This window comes from Lygodium microphyllum, chromosome 12, assembly GCF_053477565.2.
Source record: "Lygodium microphyllum isolate KBCC chromosome 12, Lygodium_microphyllum_v1.1.10, whole genome shotgun sequence".
Taxonomy (NCBI): Eukaryota; Viridiplantae; Streptophyta; class Polypodiopsida; order Schizaeales; family Lygodiaceae; genus Lygodium; species Lygodium microphyllum.
In genome coordinates, this window is record NC_141146.1 from 97780634 (window position 1) to 97805384 (window position 24751).

Sequence of the window (24751 nt, forward strand, 5' to 3'; positions counted from 1 at the left end):
GACATTAATTTCTTTGACACATTTAGGTGTTTGGCTCATGTTTCTTGGCTACTACAGTGTTTGTTACATGCTCGCTTTTTGATGTAGGGTGTGACTTAACAGTCATACTTGACTTTGGATCACTGTTAGGTCATTGTTCACTCTCATTTTCTCTCGGCTATGATTTATTAGAGAAAAATGTTTTATGTGGATTGTGATGTATTTACTAAGCTTAATGATGTCATTTTGATGTACTTTTGGTACTGTTTGGTGGGTAGCTGGTCATTTTAGTAGTTTCTCTTATTTTTAGCTTGTTTTGGGAGTGGTTTTGGCCTATTTACTACTAATTAGAGCAGCTTGTTTTCTTCATAGTCTACCTCTTTCTCATTCATTATGGCTAGTCATCTCAAAGATACATCTTTGTTTAACATTGCCAAGTAGGTGGCATTAACTATGTCTACTCGAAGTCTCAAATATGGCAGGTTTTGGTGCAAAAATTGCAAATTAAGCCACTAAGAAATAAGGGTATTAAACCGGAGAAAATGGATGATGATGACTCGGTTGATTTAGATGCACTGTGCAAGTCCACTATCATTTTATCACTCTCTAAAGATTTTCACAATAATGTTGTTAAAGATGAAGTTCAGAGTGCATGGAATCCATGGAAAAATATTTAGGAACTTTATGCAAAGCAAAACCCTACTTTGCCGATGTATTGACTTAAATTGATGGATCTCTATATGAAGAAGGGGACTCCATTGCTTGCTCACTTTAGCCAGTTTCATTCTATCATGAAGAATCTACTTCATCACGGTATTGAGTTCTAGGATAATATGCATCCTTTGTTTCTACTTGGCACTTTACTTGAGTATTGGGATGTATTTCACACTACGATCAATACCAACAAACTTGATGGGCTGAAATTAAAAGATGTAGAGAGTGCTCTTTTGATTGAAGAAATTAACAAGAAAAACAATGATGCTTCGCGTAGTTCACATGCTTTATCTGTTACATGTGGTAGAAGTGGCAAGAAAGATAATGACCATCATGGGAAGGACTCTCAAAAGTCTCAGTCTAAGTCACGTGGACACAACAAGTCCCATGGACATAAGTCTGATCTTGCATGCCATTATTGTGGGAAATTAGGGCACATACGACCACAGTGCCATAAGATGCACCATGACAAGCACAAAGAAAAGGGGAAAGAGAAACTGCATGAGAAATCCAATGATCACAGTATTATACCTACAAATTCCAGCGTAAAGATTGAGGAGATAAATGTCATGTACCTTGAAGAGGACAGTTGTAACTACATATTAGCAACCTCTTCACGTGATACCTCTTTGCTAATGAAGGTTCAGTCTATGCATGCACAGTGTTGGCTCTTGTATTTGGGTGTATCTTTTTATGTGATCCCCTACCATGAGAGTGGTTTCATACATATCACAGTGTATCTAGTTCTGTGCACTTAGGTGATGATCAATCTCTTGATATTGTTGGCATTGGTAATGACACTCTATAGTTTTCCTCCGGTAGCACTTTTGTTCCACATAATGTACGTCATGTACTTGCATTGACTAAAAGCCTTATGTCTACTAGGTAGCTTAATGATGTAGGTTATCATATATTTGGTGATTCTGCATGGAAGATAACTCATGGTAGGCCTCTTCTTACAAGAAGTGCCAAGTCTGGTAGCCTCTACCCCTTGGTTGTATCTAGTACTATTGACCATGTTATGTCAGTGGATTTATCGCGCATGCATCTCTCCGGTATGCTCATCCTTAGCATACGTCACTTCATGGAATGAAAATGCTTATTGCTTTGAACTATCTTCTACCTTTGACTACTCACTTTTTTAGTTGTGTGATCACCGTTTATATGGCAGGCAGACTAGGAATTTGCATAAAAAGTCTAGTATTCCACACATGGGTGAGCCCTTGGCTCTTGTGCATTCAGATGTATATGGACCCATGCCCTATCAATCATTAGGGGGTGCAAAGTACTTTGTCATATTTATTGATGATTATTCACGTAAGGTTTGGGCTTATTCCATAAAGCAAAAATTTGATGTCTTGGCCGTCTTTCAGCATTGGCTTACTCTTGTAGAGAATCAGTGTCTAGGCATAGGCTAAATGCCTAAGGACCAATAATGGGGGTGAGTACTCTCACGTGCCTTTGAGCAATTTTGTGACGAGGAGGGTATTAAGCATTAGTTGACCACCCCTTACATCCCTCCCTAGAATGTTATGGCGGTGGAGTGCATGAATAGGACTATTCAAGAGAGGGTCCGCAATATTCTTAGCCATGTAGGCTTACCATAACATTTTTGGGCTGAGGCAATCTCTACTGCCATGTATCTCATTAATAGGTCACCTTGCAGTAGTATTGACTTCAAAGTTGCAAAGGAGGTATAGAGAGGAAAGCCTCCCTCATATGCTCATTTGTGTGTCTTTGGATGTGGGGCCTTATTCCATGTGCCCAAGGACCAACACAGTAAGCTATATCCGGAACGTGTGAAATACATTTTCCTTGGCTATGGAAATGCAAGTGAGATGAGTTACCATCTTTGGGATCCACAGGCACATGGAAAGTCATCCATAGGTACGATGTAGTCTTCCCTGAAGACAAGATGCATAGACAACCTGCAAAAGTGGCTCAGATATGCAAGGTTATCTTTCAAGAGGAGACCCCTACTCCTACACAACTAGTTGGACAATGTGCACCAGCTAATGCTTATGGCCAAGATGTTAGACACGATGTTGGATAGGTTGCACAACCTGCCTTGAGGCATTCTACTGGAGATAGACAACCTCCTAACCATTATACACCCTCCATGGATTATGTCTTGGTTATAGATGTAAGAGAGCATCTCACCTATGATGAGGCTATTTGGAGGGGTGACTCTCACTCCTAGGAGAGGGATATATGCAATCTGAGATTGACTCATTGTAAAAGAATCATACGAGGGACTTATTTTCCTTTCCTAGTGGCAAGAAGGCTTTGTCTTGCAAGTGGGTGTACAAGTTGAAAAGTACGCATAGCCACCGCGAGCTGGTATACAAGGCAAGATTGGTTGCTAAGGGTTTTGAGAAACATGGTGTTGAATTTGATGAAGTCTTTTCTTCTATGATCAAGATGACTACCCTACGTTTAGTTGTGGCTTTGGTTGCCCTGCTTAACTTGGATCTTATCAATTGGATGTCAAGATGACTTTCTTACTTGGGGACTTGTATGATAAGATATACATGGAACAACCTAAGGGTTTGGTAAAGAACACCCAGTGTGTAGACTAAGGAAGAGCCTTTATGGTCTAAAGAATGCACCTATGGAATGGTACCGCAAGTTTGATGCTTTTATGAAGTCATAGGGCTACATCATAGTGCTATGGATCTGTGCTTGTACACAAAGAAAGTGCATGATCGTTCATTATTGATTTTGGTACTCTATGTGGATGCTTTTGGTATGAAAAGCTCATGATGAGCTAGATTCTCTTAAGGCTTATCTCAAAAAGAGATTTGTGATGAAAGATTTGGGACAAGCCTCTCATATACTTGGTATGCGCATTACACATGACAAGTCTCAAGGACTACTCTATCTGTCAGAAAGGAGTATATCTATAAAGTCCTTGAGCGCTTCTATATGTAGGATGCGAAGCCTACTAGCTATCCACTTCCTTGTCATGTGCAGGTATCACATGCTGATTGTCCACAAATAGATGAGCAGAAGGTCGAGATGGCCAAGATTCCCTATGCATCTCCAATGGGTAGTCTTATGTATGCCATGATAGCCACTTGTTCAGATATTATTTTTGCAGTTGGTGTTGTGGCACATTATATGTCTACACCTGGCAAGAGGCATTGGGATGTTGTGAAAGGTATCACGAGGTACTTGAAGGGCACTTTTGATATGTGCATTTGTTATGGTAGCTAGGATACAGGAGTCATGGGGTACAATAACTTTGACTATGCAGGACATACAGACGGTAGGAAGTCCACTTTTGGTTATGTGATCACTTTTTCTAGAGGTGATGTTTCATGGATGTCCAAGGTGCAGAAATGGAAAACCCTCTGCACTCCACAGAGGCCAAGTATGTTCTATCCACTAAGGCTTGAAAGGAGGCCATTTGGTTGTTGGCCTTGGTATGACAAATATAATTATCCCTACACTACATTTGGATTCTCTGAGTGCTATCGAGTTAGCTAAGAATCCAGTCTTCCATGCAAAGACAAAACACATTGAGATGAGGTATCACTTCATTCATGAGGTCATTGAGGACAAGATTGTTTATTTTGTTAAGATCTCAACTGACTAGAATCCTTCATACTTGCTCACGAAATGTCTCTCAATGGAGTATTTTTCCTCCCTTAAGAAGATGACATGCATAAGATGAGATGAAGTCTTTCCTCATCCTGTTGTACCTATGTTGATTTTTTTTTTTCTTTTTTGTCCTCCTCCCTAAGGAAGATTCACCTTTAAGTGGGAGGTTGTTGGGGGTAAAGGTGCCTTTGCCTAGCCGCCCATGTCTTACTACACTGACCATACCTACACTACCTACACACCGTAGGTGGTGAGCATCCATCACTGTCACTTCATTCTTTATTCTTCTAGGGACATTTGAATAAAGGGAAGGCCAGTCACACATTGTAATGGTTGGAGTTCCCACATTGTGTGTGTCCCTCTCTCTTTCTCTTACTCCTTCCACCATAGCTCTTGCTTTCACTCATACTTCCACTTTAGGGCTCACCTCACTTTAGTTCCTCTAATCCACTTCTCTTAAATATCTTAATTCTTTTACCTATAACTGGAACCTTAAGATCTGCCTCGTCTAGTTTACACAAGGTATATGTAGTATTATAAAAAATGTATATCACAATGTATGGTCCAAAACCACCTCTTCGATACATTCCTAAGTGTATTGTGTTGATTATACAGACTATTATCATATATCATTACTCAATCACCCTCTTCAATAGCCCTAGGTCCCAAAAATATCTTCTAGTATTCTCTCTAGTTGTCAAATCCTAAGAGCTAAGAGCTTTTCTTTGTTCAAAAATTCTTCTCATGGAATCATGCCCATGTAGTGGTCAAGTGTGTTTGTAGGCATCACTTGCTTCTACCCTATTTTCCTCAAATGTCTCTTCATGCATCATAAATTTAGTAATGACTTAAAAAGTATCCAAAGAATTCACTTACATGATGGTAGACCCAATACTCTACTATGTGTTTAGCATAGTTGAAATCTCTGCAACTTTGTCATCAAAAGATATCCCATTATAAATCCTATAATCCTCTCATTATCTTATAATAAATAATACTCTTTCATAATCTTTTCTATCACAAAAACATAGTATTTGGAATCTCTAGTAAATTTTTCAATCCTCTAGAATTTCATAGAGCCTACCATTAAGAATCCTATGAAGCTCAAAGTAAAAGCATCTTTGCTTGCAATAATCGGCTAGAGATTTATCCTCCATGTCCCATAGTAGTTTTCTTTATTACAAGAATACCTACCAAAAACCCATCTTTTCAAACTCTCTAACATTGGGAGGCTATGGATAATCCCTCAATGTATCCATATTTCTTACATGATTGACAGAGATTGTCATAAACTACATTACTCTTCAGTTATCTTTACTATTAATTCATATATAGGCAAAACCATCATCCAGAACCTTAATCTCCATCTGTGCTACAATATTAAATGGTTGCCCTAAGATCTCACTAGTTATGATGAGCAATCCTACACAAAGAAATGGTGAGTATCCTATACATCTCCTATAGTAATCTTGATGTTCGGATAGGTAGCATATAGCAATTCTATAGAGTTGTCGAATACTCGCATCCTCCATCCTTGGTGGTTGACATCTATGAGCCATCTTCCATTCTCATAAATACTACTCACCATGGCATTGATATCTAAGCCATGGTCTATCAGTGTAATAAATGAAGTTTCTAGCTATATGCTATGAAACATGCATTTAAAGGGTATTAAGAAATATCCTTTCGTTACGTGCTATAAGGCCATAAAATGATCCCTTAGCCTCTGTCTGAGGGAGTAGCTTGTATCGTGGTTGCTTTTCCTCCTTTTTCTTTCCTATTTCTTTCCTTTCTACTCTTTCTACTTCTATACATCTTGCATATTTCACCGTGGACCAAGTCTAGCAACAAGTATAGATTACTCGGGATCAGTAATGCCACCCCATTTAGTGACCCTCTTTGAGGTCCCTGGGTTCCCATCTCTTTTTCTTTTATCTTCCACTATTACATCTATATTGTGTGACTTTACCAAATAAGCATAAATAGAATAGGAATCCCACCAGTCTTCTCTCTGATACTCCGGCCTGCATCATTTAATGCTCTATTTGGCATTTTACCCTTACCTATAATTTGCATGGCATGGGTCCATAACTCAGTTTTGTTATCTACACTGAAAACTAGATATCTCTCTATTTGTAGCCCATAGGCAGTAATATCTACAAGTACATTCTGCATTGCAAGATCTTCAAGAATCTCCTACATACCTCCTTCCCGAAGTTTGTAGAACAGGGCATATTGGTTTTATTTGCATAAATCTTTCTATCCTTTCAAAAAGTCAAATTCTTTCTTAATGCATCTTTGTATGACTTGTAAGGTCTGCAATCATGTTATGTACTCTCACACCATATGCAATGGTGAATAAAATCTTCCATGATTGTGGTCTTCAAACAAGAAGCTTTCCTATAAGTTCATCCATGGCAATAGATTTTGAAGAATATGTAGAATCTATGGGAGGTAGTTGCCTAATGAGTGGCTTTGACAACCATGTTGACTAGCCAAGCATAGGCCTAGGTGTGGCCAACATCTTTGTTCTTCTCTTCTTCACTAGTTTTGATACAACATCTTGCAGGATATCTTTCCATTTAGTTTTTATGCCCTACTTTGTAGTATCATCCTCTAGGAGCTTCTTTAGCTGTAGCTATAATGGAGGGTTCACAACCTATTAAAAAAAATAACTTCTCTGTAAGAAAATATAATTTCTCTACACTTTCCAAATTGATCAAACTTCATCTCAAACTCTCTTTGTAGCTCTCGAGTGGAGGGGCCCTTTCCAAGTTTATGAGCCCAGTCTAGGAAAGTCTGTTTAGTTACTCTGTCTGCATCATCCATGAAATTCTCCTCTTTTAGGAATCTTTTAAAACTAGCATGTGTATCTCTATAATGTGTGTAGATGGACTCTATGTGACTTCCAGTCTGATTTAAAAAAACCTTGGAAAAATATCTCAGCATACCATCTACCAATACACTTGCCAACTCTAGCTTTTCTCTCATTTGGTGTGTGATTTATTTAGACTTCTTTCTCTCTTCTTTTTCACTTCAACCACTACTCTCTACACTCTTTTTCTTAAAACCCCCATGGTTTTGGCTTTCATCCCTTTATCCCATGATACCCTACTTGGATTGAATTTTAAGTGAGGAGGAGCTTCATGTCACCAGTCACATGGGTTCACGGGATCTACTCATAGATGTCCTCAACTACATTACACATGTTGAGATCATGCTCTATGATATGGCTTCTTTTGCATTAATGAAATAAAACCCTTGCTTTTATGATTGGCTATTTTAGCAAGAACCACTAGTCACCATTGTATATCTTTGCAAAGGAAATTGGCCTTAACAATTGCTAAACCACTACAACTACCCACCTTGATAGGATGCAATCAATTAACATGGAAGGACAGGTTTCACTAGCTCGGGACCATGTTCACACCCATGTTAGGGGAAAGATAGAAGGACTGGCACTTATAGGGTCAAAATGAGTGGTAACATAGGAGGCAAAGTTAGAAAAAAGACCTCAAAAGTTGCCTTGGTTAGAAGGCACATCCACCCACATTTATTATCTCACTCACCTCTTGAAAATTCTATAAGATAAAATGCAACAAAAGGAAGATGAAAGGAAACAAGTAGTGCTTTCCTTGGAGAAAGAAAAATAATCCTTTGTGGCTTATCAACAATAGATCACCATGGACTAATAGAATCTCAGGTTGGAATTAGTTAACTTAATGGTGTGGAAGGTGAGAAAAAAATGAGGAAGTACTCTAATTGTACAACCAAGAGAAAGAGAATAGGTAGAATCTATAAGTCCTACATGCAATGGCTCTACAAACTATATCCAAACTACAAGGAGAGTTAAACAAATATGGCTGATAGATAAAAAAGTTAAGGGACAAAGAAGAGAAGGCTACACAAGTGAAGAAAAGTTGTTCAAGGGGGTTGAGTGATGGGACCTAAAATGGGCCGGCATTGGCTATGGCACTAACCGGACCTCATGCATATGACAGACAACCCCACCACACGGCCTCGTGGGCCAGGAGCGTCTAAAACTCACTTTGCACAAAATGCTTATGAAGATTTTGTGTTTGTATCCAATATGTAGTCCAACATTCACCTTCCCTTCTCCTCAGAGGGAGATCCCCTAACATATAGGCATAATGCCTCGTAATACACACATAGGGAAGCACCTCTTGGCTGATAGCCGTGGCTCCAGTGCGATTCTCCTACACCTCAGGGATTAGCCCCGAGATGCGTCCCTAACACATATGACATTCGTACAAACTCCACTCTTTCATAATTCAGTGTTCTAGGAGATTTTAATTTACCTCACAAAACTTTCCCCAATGGAAACACCCGTCTAACCTATAGCTTAGGTTTCGTGTCCTCTCAACATTGGTCAAAGTTTTTTCAAACCAGTGTAATGCATTCCAAGAGATACCACATGGCATGATTAATGCAAGGTGTATGATAATTGTGCACAACCATTTTATGATTAAAAACCAGCTGTGTGAGGTGTGAAAAATAGCCCTTTCATGAATTTTAACTAAGGATTACATGCTGCATTGCTTTAGGGACTAGCACCGAAACTTTCGTGCTACTAGTCACCTATATTTAATTATGGAACAATCCCTATATGCTATGCACAAAGAGGGAAATTAGAATTTGTATCTTTTCAGCAATTAGATTGTCGCACAAACTTTATCCTCCCCTTACCGTTTAGGTATTGCTGCAGTGCATAGGTGTAAATGGTTGTCTTATATCATTTTTGTATGTAAAAAGCAATAAACACGGACTATAACACAAAGAACAAGACCAAACTGAGGCTTGAACTTATGCTTTGACCTTGCCAAATGTTCACACACATAAATCTTATTTTTCCATATATTTTGAGAGCGAAAAACCTATTTTTCCCCTTTTTTGCTATTTTTCTCTATTTATTATTCATGAAAAATAGGTATTTATTTATTTATTTATATTGGCTCATTTTTTTGACTGAGACTTAACATTTTCTCTGATTTTATCCCATTTTCATCCCTTTTCTCCAACTCAAAATCGAAAAAAACCACTAATTTCCATTTAAAATGACATTTTACGCGTTTTAAAGAATTAATAACAACTCTAATCATCATGGGTTATGTATTTATATAATTTTAATCCTCAATCATGATGCAAACAAGGTTTAAAAAAAATTTCATCGCATATGAACAATATTTGGACCATGAAACAACAAAAACAATCAAATTTCTTTGTAAAATTGAAGCACACCGCGTGTCTTGCTTGTTGGGGGTTTTTTAATCATTATTCTGAGCAACCCACAGACCGATCAACAACCATTCTTTAGTGCTGAACCTCCTTCCTCAGCCTCCTCTTCATCTTGAAGCAATCTGTCAGACAAGTATTATTCAACCCCTCTTCTTCTTGACTTCTTGCACATGAATAGCCTCTATGCAGGACTGAGAGGGAGGAGAGAGAAATATTGGTTTTTGTTCTATTTACTCAATGCATCATTTCTTGATTGGTTTGTGGTGATGGAGGCGAAGGATAGGAGCATTCAAGGCCCAGGAGCATTCCTCCTGCTTCCTCATATCAGCAAGTCATGATTTTGGGAGAAAAGAGGGGGTGCAAAAAACTGACCCCCCCCCTATCGTTTCAAATCGTCCCTCTTCTTGTTGACTAAGCTCTGAATTAGATCTTGTAAACTCTAATACCCAATTATATAGTTCATGCTTTTGCATTCACACTTCTGGTCACATGGTTGTTTCAGATTTGAGGGGGCAAATGACATCAGAATTGAGATCCGTCTGGACGAGTGGCTCCGTAACATCAAAAACTATAAAGCTGGGTCCCATCACGCTCTTCTCCGCTTCCGAATCCAGTAGCTGCTTCACAACACGAACCCTGTGGGGATTAAATGGGGGATCAAACGACCTCGAAACGAAGATCTGAGACTTGCGTTGGATTCCTGACGTCATTTTACATCTAAGAAAACTCCAGCTCGACCATCCGCCAACATTTGATTTCCATGAAAATAGGCACTAACGCTTTCAGGACTTATCGCTTAAAGTCATCCTGATTGCCACCGCTGCCTTCGACGAAGTCTATTTTTCCCTTGATATTCATATTTTTTGGCTATTTTTAAGCACTTCTTGGCATAAAAAATCATATGTCATTGGTGACCACATGATAGGGCGACTCGGCCTATCGAATTCCACGAATAGATTTGTGCATAAATAACAAAAAGGAGCATCAATCTGATACAAAAAATACACAACACAACACATCACAGCTTATATCCTACCCCCTGACAAAACCAAGGCAGGAAATCCATGAGGAGTAGACCTAACATATTCTAATAAAAGGCCCGAAGCTAGTCACTAACCAACTGCTGCAACACAGCCAAACTAAAAAGAACTATCAAAGAGGTCATCCTAAGTGGTGGTCTGAACTACCTACCGAACTAAGGATAACTCAACTAGGAGCTCCTACTAGGCGAGGACTCCTATAGCCTGATCAAAAGATATTATCTTTTTTTAGCACATTTCTTCTTTTAGGATTTTATTTTTCCATACTCAAGCGTGTAAAAAGGAGGGAGCTGATGAGCGTAGTGACCGAAGGAGAACAAGGCATCGGCCTCAGGTCCTATCTTGTCAAGAATCGCGTGGTGGGGGGACTTGCTCAAGATGCTGCGCTGAACACACACAGAATGCACAAGGAGAAGCTCACTCAAGATACAAGAAGAGAGATAGAGGCTAAAACATTTTCTTGTTGATTTCTTCTTCTTCTTCCATACACTTTACAATGTATATAAAGTATAGATAAGATACAACATAAAAGAAAGTGGCCTATTAAGTCAAACAATGCATAACCGACTACACTAGTCGACTGGTGCTATAACTATGCCAGCTATAAATAGGTGTAACAACCTGAATATAATAAGTAATGAGTCAGTGGCCATGTGTGAGTCATAATGACCACCGACATGCTAAGTGTAGACATGTGGAGTCATCTAACCAGGCAGTCCATCATCAATGTCGGCATGTGTTGAGCTTGTCATCTCAACACTTCCCCTCAAGCTTAACTGCATCTCTGCGACTCCAAGTAAGCTTCGAAACTTTTGAAGCTTCTCTGTACCCAATGCCTTCGTGAAGATGTCAGCTATCTGATCTTGTGTGCTGACATACACCAAGTCAATCTCACCTGCTAGTACCTTCTCTCTCAAAAAGTGGTAGTGTACCTCAATATGTTTTGTCCTGGCATGGAACACAAGGTTCCTAGCCAACTATATACTACTCATATTGTCACAATAAATGAAAACTGGACCTTCCACTTGCACATCCAAACCAGCCATTAACTTTTGTAGCCATACTACCTCACATGCTGCAAGAGCAGCACCTCTATACTCAGCCTTTGTACTTGACAAAGAAACTGTAGATTGCTTTTTGCTGCTCCAAGCAAGTGCTGCACTACCAAGAGAGAACATGTATCCGCTGGTAGATCTTCTATCAGACATACTACCAGCCCAATCTGCATCTGTGTATCCAAACACCTGTACATCTATACCTTCCTCATAGAAAAGTCCATAATGTAATGTGGACTTCACATATCTCAATATGCGTCTGACTATATCCAAATGTGGCTTTCTAGGTACTTGCATAAACTGACTCACAAGACCAACAGCGTAGCTCAAGTCTGGCCTTGTAATAGTCATGTAGATCAAACTCCCCACTATCCTCTTGAACATAGTAGGGTCTTCTATCTCATCCCCAACATCAGCACTCAACTTTACATTCTGCTCCAACGGAACTGAAAGTGGTTTGCATGCTGTCATACCATACTTGGACAACATATCCAAGCCATAGTGTCTTTGGGCTAGCCATATACCATCATCATATCTGATCACCTCAATGCCAAGGAAGTACCTTAGCTCACCTAAATCCTTCATCTTAAACTTCTTCTTTAGAAAATCCTTGACTTTAGCAATCCCACTATCACTATCACCTGTAATAATCAAGTCATCCACATAGATGATTATGATGACTCTCTAATCTTGTCAGACCATGCTCTCTGATCAGTATCAGAAACATAAAAGCCAATATTGACAAGATACTCTCTGATCTTGTCAGACCATGCTCTAGGTGCTTGCTTGAGCCTATAGAGCGCCTTCTTCAACCTGCACACATATGTGGGATGCTCTAAATCTTCATAACATGCTAGCTGATCCATATACACTTCTTCCTACAAATCACCATGCAAGAAGGCATTCTTCACAACCATTTGCTGCAACCTCCAACCTTTGGTTACTGCCAAAGCAATCACACATCTAACAGTTGCCATCCTAGCAACTGGACTGAAGGTTTCATCATAATCTATGCCATATGTCTGGGCATAGCCTTTTGCAACCAGTCTAGCTTTTTACCTACTAATAGAACCATCTGCATTGTGCTTAATCTTATAAACCCACTTACATCCAATAGCTTTCTTGCCATTCGGCAATGATACTAGATCCCAAGTCTTATTGTCCTTTAATGCAGCCATCTCCTCATCCATTGCTGCATCCCAATGAGTATGACCAATAGCATCCTCAAAATAAGTGGGCTCAATATCCTCAACTAGTTTCACCATATAAGCATAATGGTGAGCTGCATAACCTTTAAAACCAAATCTTTTAACAGGGTATCTGACCCTGTTAGATCTGTGTAGGACCATATCACTCAATGGAGCCTTTACATTATTATGAGCTCTCTGTACACCTGGTGTCTTGACAGAAGGAATACCAAGCTCATCATCTAAGCTCTCTGAGCCACTAGAGTCTCCATCAAGAACTGCATCAATGCCATCTGACAATTTATTCTTTCCTTTGTCTTTACCTGTAGTGCTACTAGATGCACCTAAAGATGTAGAGCTACTACTTAGTCTCCCAGACCAAGAACTACCAGATGATGTCTCTGGTCCACTAAGAGTTCGTGATTCTGCTTTTGAGCCTGCACATGAGTGTCATGATCATCATCATCATCCAATGCATCACCACCAGATGCATACCAACTGCTCATTTCATCAAAGATGATATCCCTACTCACTCTCAACTTACATGTGACAGGGTTATAACAATGATATCCTTTCTTCTCTAAACAGTATCCAATAAAGACACACTTTTCTGCCTTTGGATCGAGTTTCTTCCACAAGTCATCTGGCACATGAACATACGCAATGCATCCAAACACTTTCAAGTGTGAGACATCAGGCTTCTTACCTGTAAATCATTCTTCAGGGGTCATACCATGAACTGCATCTCTGGGAGTTCTGTTCATAATATAAATAGCAGTATGAATAGCCTCAGACAAAAAATGCTTAGGCATATTCTTTTCAGCCATCAAGGCACGTGCAACTTCTGCAATATGCCTGTTTTTTCTTTCTGCAACCCCATTTTGCTGTGGGGTATACCTGCATGTGAACTGTCTCTTTATCCCATAAGACCTCAGAAAATCACTGAACTCATTTGAGAGGTACTCTCCCCCTCCATCTGACCTCAAGCACTTTACTTTCAAGCCTGTTTCTCTTTCAACTGCAGCCTTGAAAGTTCTAAAGTGCTCAAAAGCTTCACTCTTTTCCTTCATAAAATATACCCATAGCTTTCTAGAACAATCATCAATGAATGTGACAAAGTATGAACTGCCTCCAAGAGATACATTTTGTGTAGGCCCCCAAATGTCTGTATGCACAACATCAAGGATATTTCTGCTTACATCTCTGTCATGTGAAAAGGGTTGTCTTGCCTGCTTACCAAACTGACATGCTTCGCATACCTTATGAAATTCTGCAACTCTAAATGTAGGCAGGCCTATAACCAACCCTTTGGATTGCATTAATTTCAGCCTTTGTACATTTATATGTCCAATGCGTTTGTGCCAAATTTCAATATCTGTAACAACACCTTTTCCTTTAGCATACATAGCAGCATTCATAGTAGGAATTCCAGCATCCAGAGTAAACATACGTCCAACTCTACTTCCCTTTGCAACTGACTTGCACTTGTCAATGAAGTCTTCTACAAAGCAGCCCTTTGCATTAAATCTCACTTGCAGCCCTTGCTCTACCATTTGACCGACTGACACCAAGTTCTTTGTAATAGATGGCACATGTAATACATCTGAAAGACTCTTTGTCTTACCATCATGCAAGACAAGGAAACCTTTCCAATGTGTGAAATTGGGTGGCATGAATCATCACCCGTCTGCACATAACCTGCATTTTGCAAATCCTACATCTCTCCAAACCATTCTGCATGGTTGGTCATATGATTGGATGCACCTGAATCAACATACTAGACATTATCATGTGTTCCCTTTCCTGTAACAGCATTCAGCTTATGTTGCATAATAAACAGACGTTCATTTTTGTCTTCATTCTATCGTGAAGACAATGTATAGTTTCCTTGTTGTTAGAACCTCTGTTCTGCCATCCACCTCTTCCTCTAAAGCTCCCCCTGCCTCTAAAGTTACCACAACTTCCTGAAACCTGCATATCGCCAAATTGCTGATTCAATCTGTTTTGCTGGTTGTCACTACCACGTCCTGTACCACGGCCTCTTGAAGAGTACCTGCCACGTCCCCTTTCCAAACTGGAGTAGAAATCTTGGACTTGTTCACCACTTTTTTCAGATGTCTCACTCTGCATATTGATCTCTTCAGTGATCATAAGGAAGAGCAACTCATCAAAATCCGGAAATGGCATTCTAACATATACGGAAGTTACAAAAGACTTCCAGGTCTTTTCATTGTTAAGTCCACCCAAGGTAGACGACACCAAATCATCATCATCAGGCATTGCATCAATCACTGCCAAGGCATCTGCAATGCTCCTTACCTTCAGTGCATACTCATTGATAGACATCTTTCCTTTCTTCAATGTATTCAACTCTTGCTTGAGTTGAATCTTTCGTGCCTTTGTATTTACAAAAAACATACTTTCAAGTATGGTCCAAGCTGCATATGAATTCTCTACATTTCTAATGTGTCCCAGCATATTATTGTCAATTACTATAGAAAACCAATACATTACCTTTTTATCTTTTTCATTCCATTCCTTCCGTGCCTTTGTCTCTTCTGCAGTTGGAGGATCACTCACCTCCGGCTCCTTTTCTTCACCTGAAACAAACTCGTAGAGGCCTTTTCCAATAAGGAAGTTCGTGACACGAAACTTCCATGAAGGGTAGTTATTCTTGTCGAGCTTCTCAATGATGGGGCTTGCACTGTTCTCTGCCATTATCACAAAATTAATACCAAACAGCAAGCAAATCTTCTGTAACCCTCGACCTATAGTGCACAGCAATACACCAGACAACCTTTTTCACTGTCTGCTCAACAATACATGCAATTTGCAAAACCAGTTTATAGATAAACCTTGTGTTTACTCGCTAGTAAACACATTTGAACTTATAGATCTGAAATCTATAACCTGCACATCCACTTTCGGTCAATACAGTCGAAGTCACAGTGTACCCTGAAACTACTGTCCGCAATCTTGTGGCTCTAAAACAGGGCATGAAACGGCCTCAGATGCCCAAAATAACTGTGGGAAAGCCTTAAAGGGCTAACTTGTAGAATATATAACGCTCTTCGCGCACACCAAATCTCACTGCAATCTGAGATTTTTACTCGACCCTGCTTCCGATGCCTCCACAAGCACTATCCAAGAGAGAGAGTGGAAGAATGGGAGAGCTTCTTACCCGTGGCTTGCTTGCTCGAACCTTGCTTCTTCTCCTTCACTTCAGCCTTCAAAATCAACCTCTCTAAGTGGCCCAGCTCTGATACCATGTCAAGAATCGCGGGGTGAGGGAACTTGCTGAAGATGGTGCATCGAACACATACAGAATGCACAAGGAGAAGCTCACTCAAGATACAAGAAGAGAGATGGAGGCCAAAACGTTTTCTTGCTGATTTCTTCTTCTTCTTCCATACACTTTACAATGTACACAAAGTATAGATAAGATACAACATAAGGAAAGTGGCCTCTAAGTCAAACAATGTATAACCAACTACACTAGTCGACTGGCGCTATAACTATACCAGTTATAAATAGGTGTAACAACCTGAATATAATAAGTAATGAGTCAATGGCCATGTGTGAGCCATAATGACCACCAACGTACTAAGTGTACACATGTGGACCCATCTAATCGGGCAGTCCATCATCAATGTCTGCATGTGTTGAGCTTGTCATCTCAACATATGTCGGCACCCAAGAACCTAGCAAGCCCTCGCAAGGCGACACTTAATCATTTTCTGATGCTTACTTTTATTTTTCCTCCAACCTTCTTTTATTTTCTTTATTTTTTCAGCTAGATGTCACCCCAAGGAAGAAAAGGCATTGACCCCGAGTCTTGCCTCATCCCCAGGAACCTACCAGGCCTTCGCAAGGCAATAAACAACAGCTCAAGAATTTTTCTTTCCTTCCTTTTCTATTTTTATAGGGATTAAAACCCCTTTTTACACACCTCCGTATATTCATATATTGTCTTTTAGAACTTTAGAGTTTTGTCTCTTTCCATCAGTATTTTAATAGGCTTCTCTAACTACCTCACAACTAAGCAAGAACTCCTAGAACGGCCGCCTAGCAGGTTAGCAGAACAGGGTCACTAGAACTCCCATCTAAAATAAGTATTTCAATGCCTGACAATGCCTTGCAGGAAGCAATCACTACTCAGACCTCCCCCAGACATATCTACCCTAAACCTGGGACTTCATTCCTTAAGTGTCGTTCCCCAACAAGAAAGAAAACCCTTACATGCACATATATCATTAATTGCTTAAGGGAAACCACTAAAAAGTGGAATGAAACCACCTGGAATGGCCACAAGATGCTTCTTCGCAGCAAAAGCTCCCTCCAGGGATTTCGTCAACCTGTATGGCACAATTATTAAAACAACAAAGCATTAAACGTACCTGCACCAAACAAAGATGGGGCCCTCTTGGCCTAAAGAAATAGCTCTTTTTAGTGTATACTAATCAGCCCTCTTGGCCTAAAGAAATCAGACATTAACTACTTAAAGCAACTGGCTCTCTTGGCCTAATGGAATCAAACAAAAAAACTCATAGAGATCCCTCCTTGGAAAAAGGTAAATATACGCAAATACGCTCCTGGGAAAAAGGGGGGAAATAGGGCTCTCATTCCTAAACTAAATACATCAAATTATGGCCCATACCTCCTTCATATGTAGCAAGAGGCGTACGCATAACATGTCTTCACATCAACCTATGGGTCCAAGATAATAGTGGTAGATGGGTCTCAGCTACTCTTTGCATTACCCATATCAACCATCACCTGCCATATAACGCATGGTCTGATAACATTCCCCATAAGCGACCAGGTCCTGTCTCAGTATCAATATAGCAACATTCGGACTAGGACCAAAGTTGAAAAAGAGGTCCTCTTCATAAGCAAAATTGGCTAAGGAATCCGCAAACTGATTCCAATAACGTGGAATCAATTGAAGAGATATGCTCTCAAATTCATCAAGTAGGGTTATAGCAGTTCGATGATACATACGAAGGAGAGGATTCCCGATTGTATATGTCCCATTGAGTTGATTTAAGATCAGCTGGGAATCCCCTTTTATTAACAACCGCCTAATGCCACCTTTCTTGGCAATATTCAATCCCATAATCAGGGCTTTATACTTGACCATGTTGTTAGTAAATCCTACCCCGAGATAAGCAGCTAATTTCATTGTAACTCTACGTCGGGGATCTCGGATAACTACTCCAACACTTCCTTTTCTATTAGGGCCCCTGGACACTCCATCAAAATAAAATGTGTACGTCCATAATGGGTTTACATAGCCAGCCATCAAGAGCTCCCCTATTCGTAATTATGATAGTTAAAGTTCAACATATTTAGAGGATGAACTGACGGCTCCATCGCACCTTCTTTATTAAACTCAACAGGGATACTTGTCAAGATTTGTAAGCAGTGATGGCAGATAACTTTAATTTCCCACACAAAGGCACCGTCTTCTTGCTTAATCACTTTATATCCCTTGCTCCACCAGATAAGCCTCCCTTGATGATATCTTTGCTCGAGATATGGGTGCTCCAAATGAGGGATTAACTGCCCCATGAACCACTTTAAGCTCTCTTGCAGGTCTCAAATCAACCCCAGCATGGACCTACAATGCATTTTTCCGTGTTAGCATATTTAGAAATAATAAGGTTTAATCTTATTACGATTAACCTTATTCTTAAATTCCACTCCTTGTAGATCAGCTAATAGAAGTGTGGACTTATTTTTACCTATCTGAACTATCTTGTAAGGGCCATCCCATCGAGGCTCCAACTTCCTCGGAAATAGCTCCCTACGCGCATTGTAATATAAAACTAACTCCCCCTTTCTAAAAGTATATTTCTTCGCTTTCAGATCATGCAATAGTTTCAACCAACGTTTAGCTACCTCTTGGTGTAACAAACTCTGCAATTTGAGCTCTTCTAAGTGGGCTATAGTCATAAACCGCTCAAATAGGGCATCTTCATCACCCAGAGAATGATTGATTGCGAATCTAATGGTCGGCAACTCAATTTCTAAGGGCAAGACACACTCCTCCCCGTAAACTAATTTGAATGGGGTGTGGCCAATGGCTCGTTTACACGTCATATTATATGCCCAAACCGCCACATATAATTTTGTATCCCAGTCCTGCTTCTGAGACTATCTTGGATAGAATACCCACAAGCTGCTTATTGGTACTTTCGACTTGTCCATTTGCTTGCAGATTATAGGGGTTCGTCTTGTTATGCTTGATTTTCCAAGCTTCAGTTAGACTTTTAATCACTTTATTTAAAAAGTGAGTTCCACGGTCCGATACCATTTCTTTTGGCAGACGAAAATGGCAGATGATTTGCTCAAGTAGAAAACTGGCAGTCTCTTTTGCATTGTCCTGCCTCGTCGCCTGTGCTTCTGAACATTTTGTAAAATAATCAGTTGCTACTATAATGTACCTCTTCTGAGTAGTAGACAACGGGGTAATAGGACCGACAAAGTCAATGCCCCACTTTTCAAATGAAAGGATAGCCATGATAGGCGTAAATGGTGTTTCCTATTCTCTCTATTGTCATGCCTTTGACATGTATCACATATCTTAACGTACTCAAATGAATCTTGGAAGATGGACGGCCACCAATATCCAACTCTTAAAGCTTTCTATACCGTTAACCGCCGAGCAAAGTGCCCTCCATAAGCGGAGTCATGGCACTCTTTCAAAATAAAGGGAACCTCATTAGGCATCACACATTGGTGATAAATATCATCACCTTGCTGATATAATGTGCCTGCGATCAAGGAAAATTTCAACACCTACTGTTTAATTTTCCTCTTCTACGACTTTGATAAAGCAGCTCCAGTCTCTCCCATAGAAAGATAGTGTGTTAGAGCAGCATATCAGGAGGGAATAGATGCCATATCAATCTTGAACAAAGTATCCATGTCACTTCCTTCAATCACGACCTCTTTTGGCTCTCCGAAATCCACAAGACACTCTACAATGCCCTGAAGCTTCGAAAGCTTGCTCTTAATCTCATAATCAAATTCTTGCAAAGTGATTAACCACTTTGCTAAACAGTCAGGCGACTGTAACTTATTCAACAACCGAAGCCCTTCCACCTTCGTATAAAAAACCTTCTCATAAAGAATGTAGTGCCTGAAATTTTTGGTCACAAATACCATTGCAAGGCACAACTTCTCCATATAGGTGTAGTTACTTTTCGATATGCCCAACTTCCGACTAGCAAAAGCTATCCGATGGTACTACTTTTCCTCCGAAATTTGAGCTAAAAAGGAGTAGCTGATACTATACATGGTTGCTGCTGAAAATATATAGAACATTTCGCCCCTTTTTGGTGCTTTTAAAATAGGTGCTTTGGCAAGCTCCTGCTTCACATCCTGAGAAGACACTTTGAAAGCATCACTCCATGTAAACTAATAGCTGAAGGACAATAGGTTCATCAGAGGCAACATTCTTTCTGCCAAGGCATTGATAAACCTCCGATAATACCCTACTGAGGACAGAAAGCTATGCACTTCCTTTGGAGTACGTGGCGGACTCATGGCGACTATGACCTTGATCTTTTCAGGATCAGTCGCAATCCCTATGGAACTAACAACATGGCCTAACAAGAGCACATAAGGTACTCCGAAGACGCACTTTCGTGGATTAAGAGCTATGAAAATTTGTCTATAATGCTCAAAACACTTTCGCAAAATGATCAACTGTCTATCCCTTATGGTGGCTGCCCCTAGATCGTCAATGAATACTTTCAGCTCCTCTGGGGATATGTCACCAAAGGTCTTGTTGGTTGTTCTTTGCCACAAACGAGGTGCATTACACAACCCAAATGCCATCACATGGTACGCAAAGGTACCGAAGACTGTAATAAATATCAATTTTTAGCTTGTCTTGCTCAGCGATCGCCATTTGGTTATACCTTGCAAAGCAGTCCATAAACGAATAGATTTTCCTACCCACTAGTTGATCCAAAAATTAGTCAATAAATGGCAACGGGTAGTAGTCTTTAATAGTCTGCTTATTCAACTCTCTAAAGTCTACACAAAGACAGATTCGATTATTCTTCTTCTTCCTAATCACAACTGGTGAGCACCATTCAGTATGCTAAACACAGGGAAGATCAAACCCACTTTTCGCAACTTCTGTAGTTCCTCGTACAACCCGCCGTCCCTTAATTCAAAAGGCATATGACTTACTTTCGGACATACAGGGTGGATACCTTCCTTTACAGAAATAGTATGCATAACTAGACTGGGAGGAATGCCCCGAAGTTCATCATAGCTCGAAGCAAAGATATCGGGGAACTCTCAAATTAAGGACACATAATCCTCTCTTCCTTCTGAACTGAGCATGGACCCTAATTTAATTGGCTGCGAATCATTTAGTGTACCAAGATCCAACTCAATAATGTATGCATCTCTTATTCGATCATGAGGCTCTATTGGCTCATTCAAGGTTATCTGATAAATATCCTTTGCAGTGGACCCTTCCTTAGATCCATTGCTCGATGCCGTCTCACTACCAAATGGATCATCTACTGTTTCTAGTTTAGTAGAGGATAGTGGAGCTCTCTCACTTTGAGGAGACTCAGGGTAAGCATCCACTATTACACGATGGGCACCTCGACCTAGAATCACTCGACCAGCCGGTATATTGACTTGACAGTCTGTCCGTAGAATCCATGGCCTGCCTAGAAAAATCTGATAGTTAGGACGTCCTGCAAACCTTATCACCCTAAAGTCCAGATAGCATTCCATGCTCGCAACTGTAACGTGGACCTTAGTAATGCAACCTTCTAGTTGTCTTAGACTATCATCAGCCATCCTAAGAAGTGTGGAGCCGTCTTTTTGGATCTCTAGACCTAATCTCTCCATCAAGTCTAAACTTATGATATTGACAGAGGATCCAGTGTCCATGATAGTGTGTTCCACTAATATTCCATCCACATATGCTAGAACCCTAGGGCAATGCTTTTCAACATGATCGAACCAATCTTCCACCACTCTAGCTATGCTCAAAGGTTCTACTATATACCCTATATGTAGGATTTTCTTGAATTCCGTGCATACTCCTGGAGAAATTTTGATCAATTTGTAAGAGATTCTTGTCTGGTTTGACTTTGCAAAGGAAGCTTGCTAGATCAAAGTCATGATAATTAGCCAAAGTTCTCTTCTCGTGCCAAACCATTCTCTTCTTTTATCTTTCCATCGGTTTTGGTACTTTTTTTTTAGCCTTTACCTTCTTTCTTGGCAATCCTTTATCCTCCTCGGGATCAACTTTACTACCAACAGGTCTTAATAGTCCACCTTCCTTATTAGGATTCAGGACTCACTTTTTCCTAGGATCTTGCTTAGGCCTCCCCTCGATAGGTTTTGCATTATCTTTTTCACCCTCTTTAGCCTTTTGGCTTCTTATTACGGCTCATAGATTAGAAGTTTCAACATCATTGACATGTACAGCCTCAATAAGGCTACCTCCACTGCCATGAGGTAACGCCTCTACAACAGCCTTTCCTCTTTGTAGTATTTGTCTTGGTCCATCGTCTTGCTAGAGATTGTTTCCTTACGCGTGATGGTTAATTGGACCCGGTTGTTTACTCCCTTGTTGGAGAGAATTGATCTTACTCCAACAGGTAGGAGCTAAGTGGCCAGACTTCTTGCAAATATCACATTTGACATTTGGGTAATTCCTAGGGAAATGTTGGCCACCACACCACTTACAGCTGAATCTTGAGGAGCCACCCTCTTCAGGGCATTGACTCCCTATCAAATTTGGCTGCTTCTTAAGAAAATTGACATCCACAGCTATTTGTCGATAGTGTTCAAAGATCATATCAATGTAGTGCTTCATCATATCCTTAACTTCACCAAGGACATTAGAAGCACTCAACTCATAGCCACAATCGTCAGTGTGTCGCCCCATGGGACTAACCACTTGATTAGGAATTATCCACTGACCAACTGGGACCACATTAGGATTCATTGTTTGGTTTCCACCACTGTTTAGGGAGACTGCCAGACTAGCCATAGGCATAGTCATGCTAAGAGGAGCTGGCAACATAGGCAAATTCGACATAATATTCCCTTTGCCACCCGTATTTAACATGGGGTCCACTTGACTTCCATTGGTCAAGGCCAAATTATTACCATTCCAATTTATCCTTGCTGCATAAGCTGCTTGCAAGCGTGACTCTACTCCTTCTGCTTGGGTAATGGCACTGTCAATATTGGCCAATGCAACACTACTCAGCTGCACCTGGATATTAAAATTCAATCCATGTAGAAAATATTGCAATTGTGCAGCCGCTGGAATGGGAATATAAGCGTTAAGTTTGCGAAGAACTTGCTTTAGTTTCTTGGTATATGCCTGGACATTCTCATTTGGCTCTTGGCGTATTACGTTTAGAACATGCAACCAATATTGTCCACCCTTCTCAAGGGCAAACTCCCTACAAAAGCCTTAAAGAATTGGACACTGCTAGTTATGGTTCCCGCTTCTAGACCGTGATAGCACACTGCCGCTCTTCCTTTTAACGTCATGTTGAAGAACATCATCAGGTGTCCTTCATCTTGGATTCGATAGTTGGACATGAGAATTTGAAACTCCTTAATGTGGAATTCTCCATCTTCTTCTACCAACCCATGGAAAATGGGCAACAGTACTCCTACTGTCGATAAATCCGGTGTACGTAGCTACTAGAATTGCGATAGGTTGTGCCATGGCTACGATTGGATTGACAACAGGAGTTTGTGTAGGCAAAACTACACCCCCACTTGTTGTGGGTTGATTAACTAGAAATTGGGAAGTACCAAGACTTCCACTTGCACTCAAAGAGCTACTCTAACACCTAGGTTACTAGAACCACTGCCACTTATGCGTAACAGGCTGCTCCTTTGATAAGAATAGCATCTTACAATCTCCAACCGCCGTCTAGCTCTCTCAACATGTTCTGCTTTTTGTATTTCGGCTTGACGGTCCTTGTCAAAGGACATAAAACAAATATTTCGTCCCTAAAAATCCTAGATTCGAGAACCACCACTTGTTGGCGGCCCTCGAAAAATGCACCACCGATGGGACCTAAAATGGGCCAGCACTAGCTATGGCACTAGCTCGACCTCATGCATATGATAGACAACCCCACCACACGACCTCACGGGCCAGGAGCATCTAAAACTCACTTTGGATGAAATGCTTATGACGATTTTGCGTTTGTATCCAATATATAGTTTAACGTTCACCTTCCCTTCTCCTCAGAGGGAGATCCCCTAACATATAGGCATAATGCATCGTAATACACACATAGGGAAGCACCTCTCGGCTAATTGACGCGGCTCCACTGTGACTCTCCTACACCTAAGGGATTAACCCCAAGATGCGTCGCTAACACATATGACATTCGCACAAACTCCAATCCTTCATAATTTGGCATTCCAGGAGATTTTAATTTAACTCACAAAACTTTTCCCAACGGAAACACCCGTCTAACCTACAGCTTAGGTTTCCTGTCCTCTCAGCATTGGTCAAAGTTTTTTCAAACAAGTGCAATGCATTCCAGGAGATACCACATGGCATGCTTAATGCAAGGTATATGACAATTGTGCACAACTATTTTATGATTAAAAACTAGGCATGCGAGGTGCGAAAAATAGCCCTTTCATGAATTTTAACTAAGGGTTACGTGTTGCGTTGTCGTGCTACTGCGCATCCGAGGTGTGGAATCCACCAAAAAGTTTGTGTGTATGACATTTGTTACTTTGTGCATACTTAGTCGTTGTGTTTGCATTTTGTTTTGCGTGGGCTGGAGATCAAACCTCACTATTTAGTAGATGATTTTATGTTCACCCAAAAGAACACCTACAGACCCCATGGAGGTGGACAGCATAATGATGAACAGGAGATAACACATCA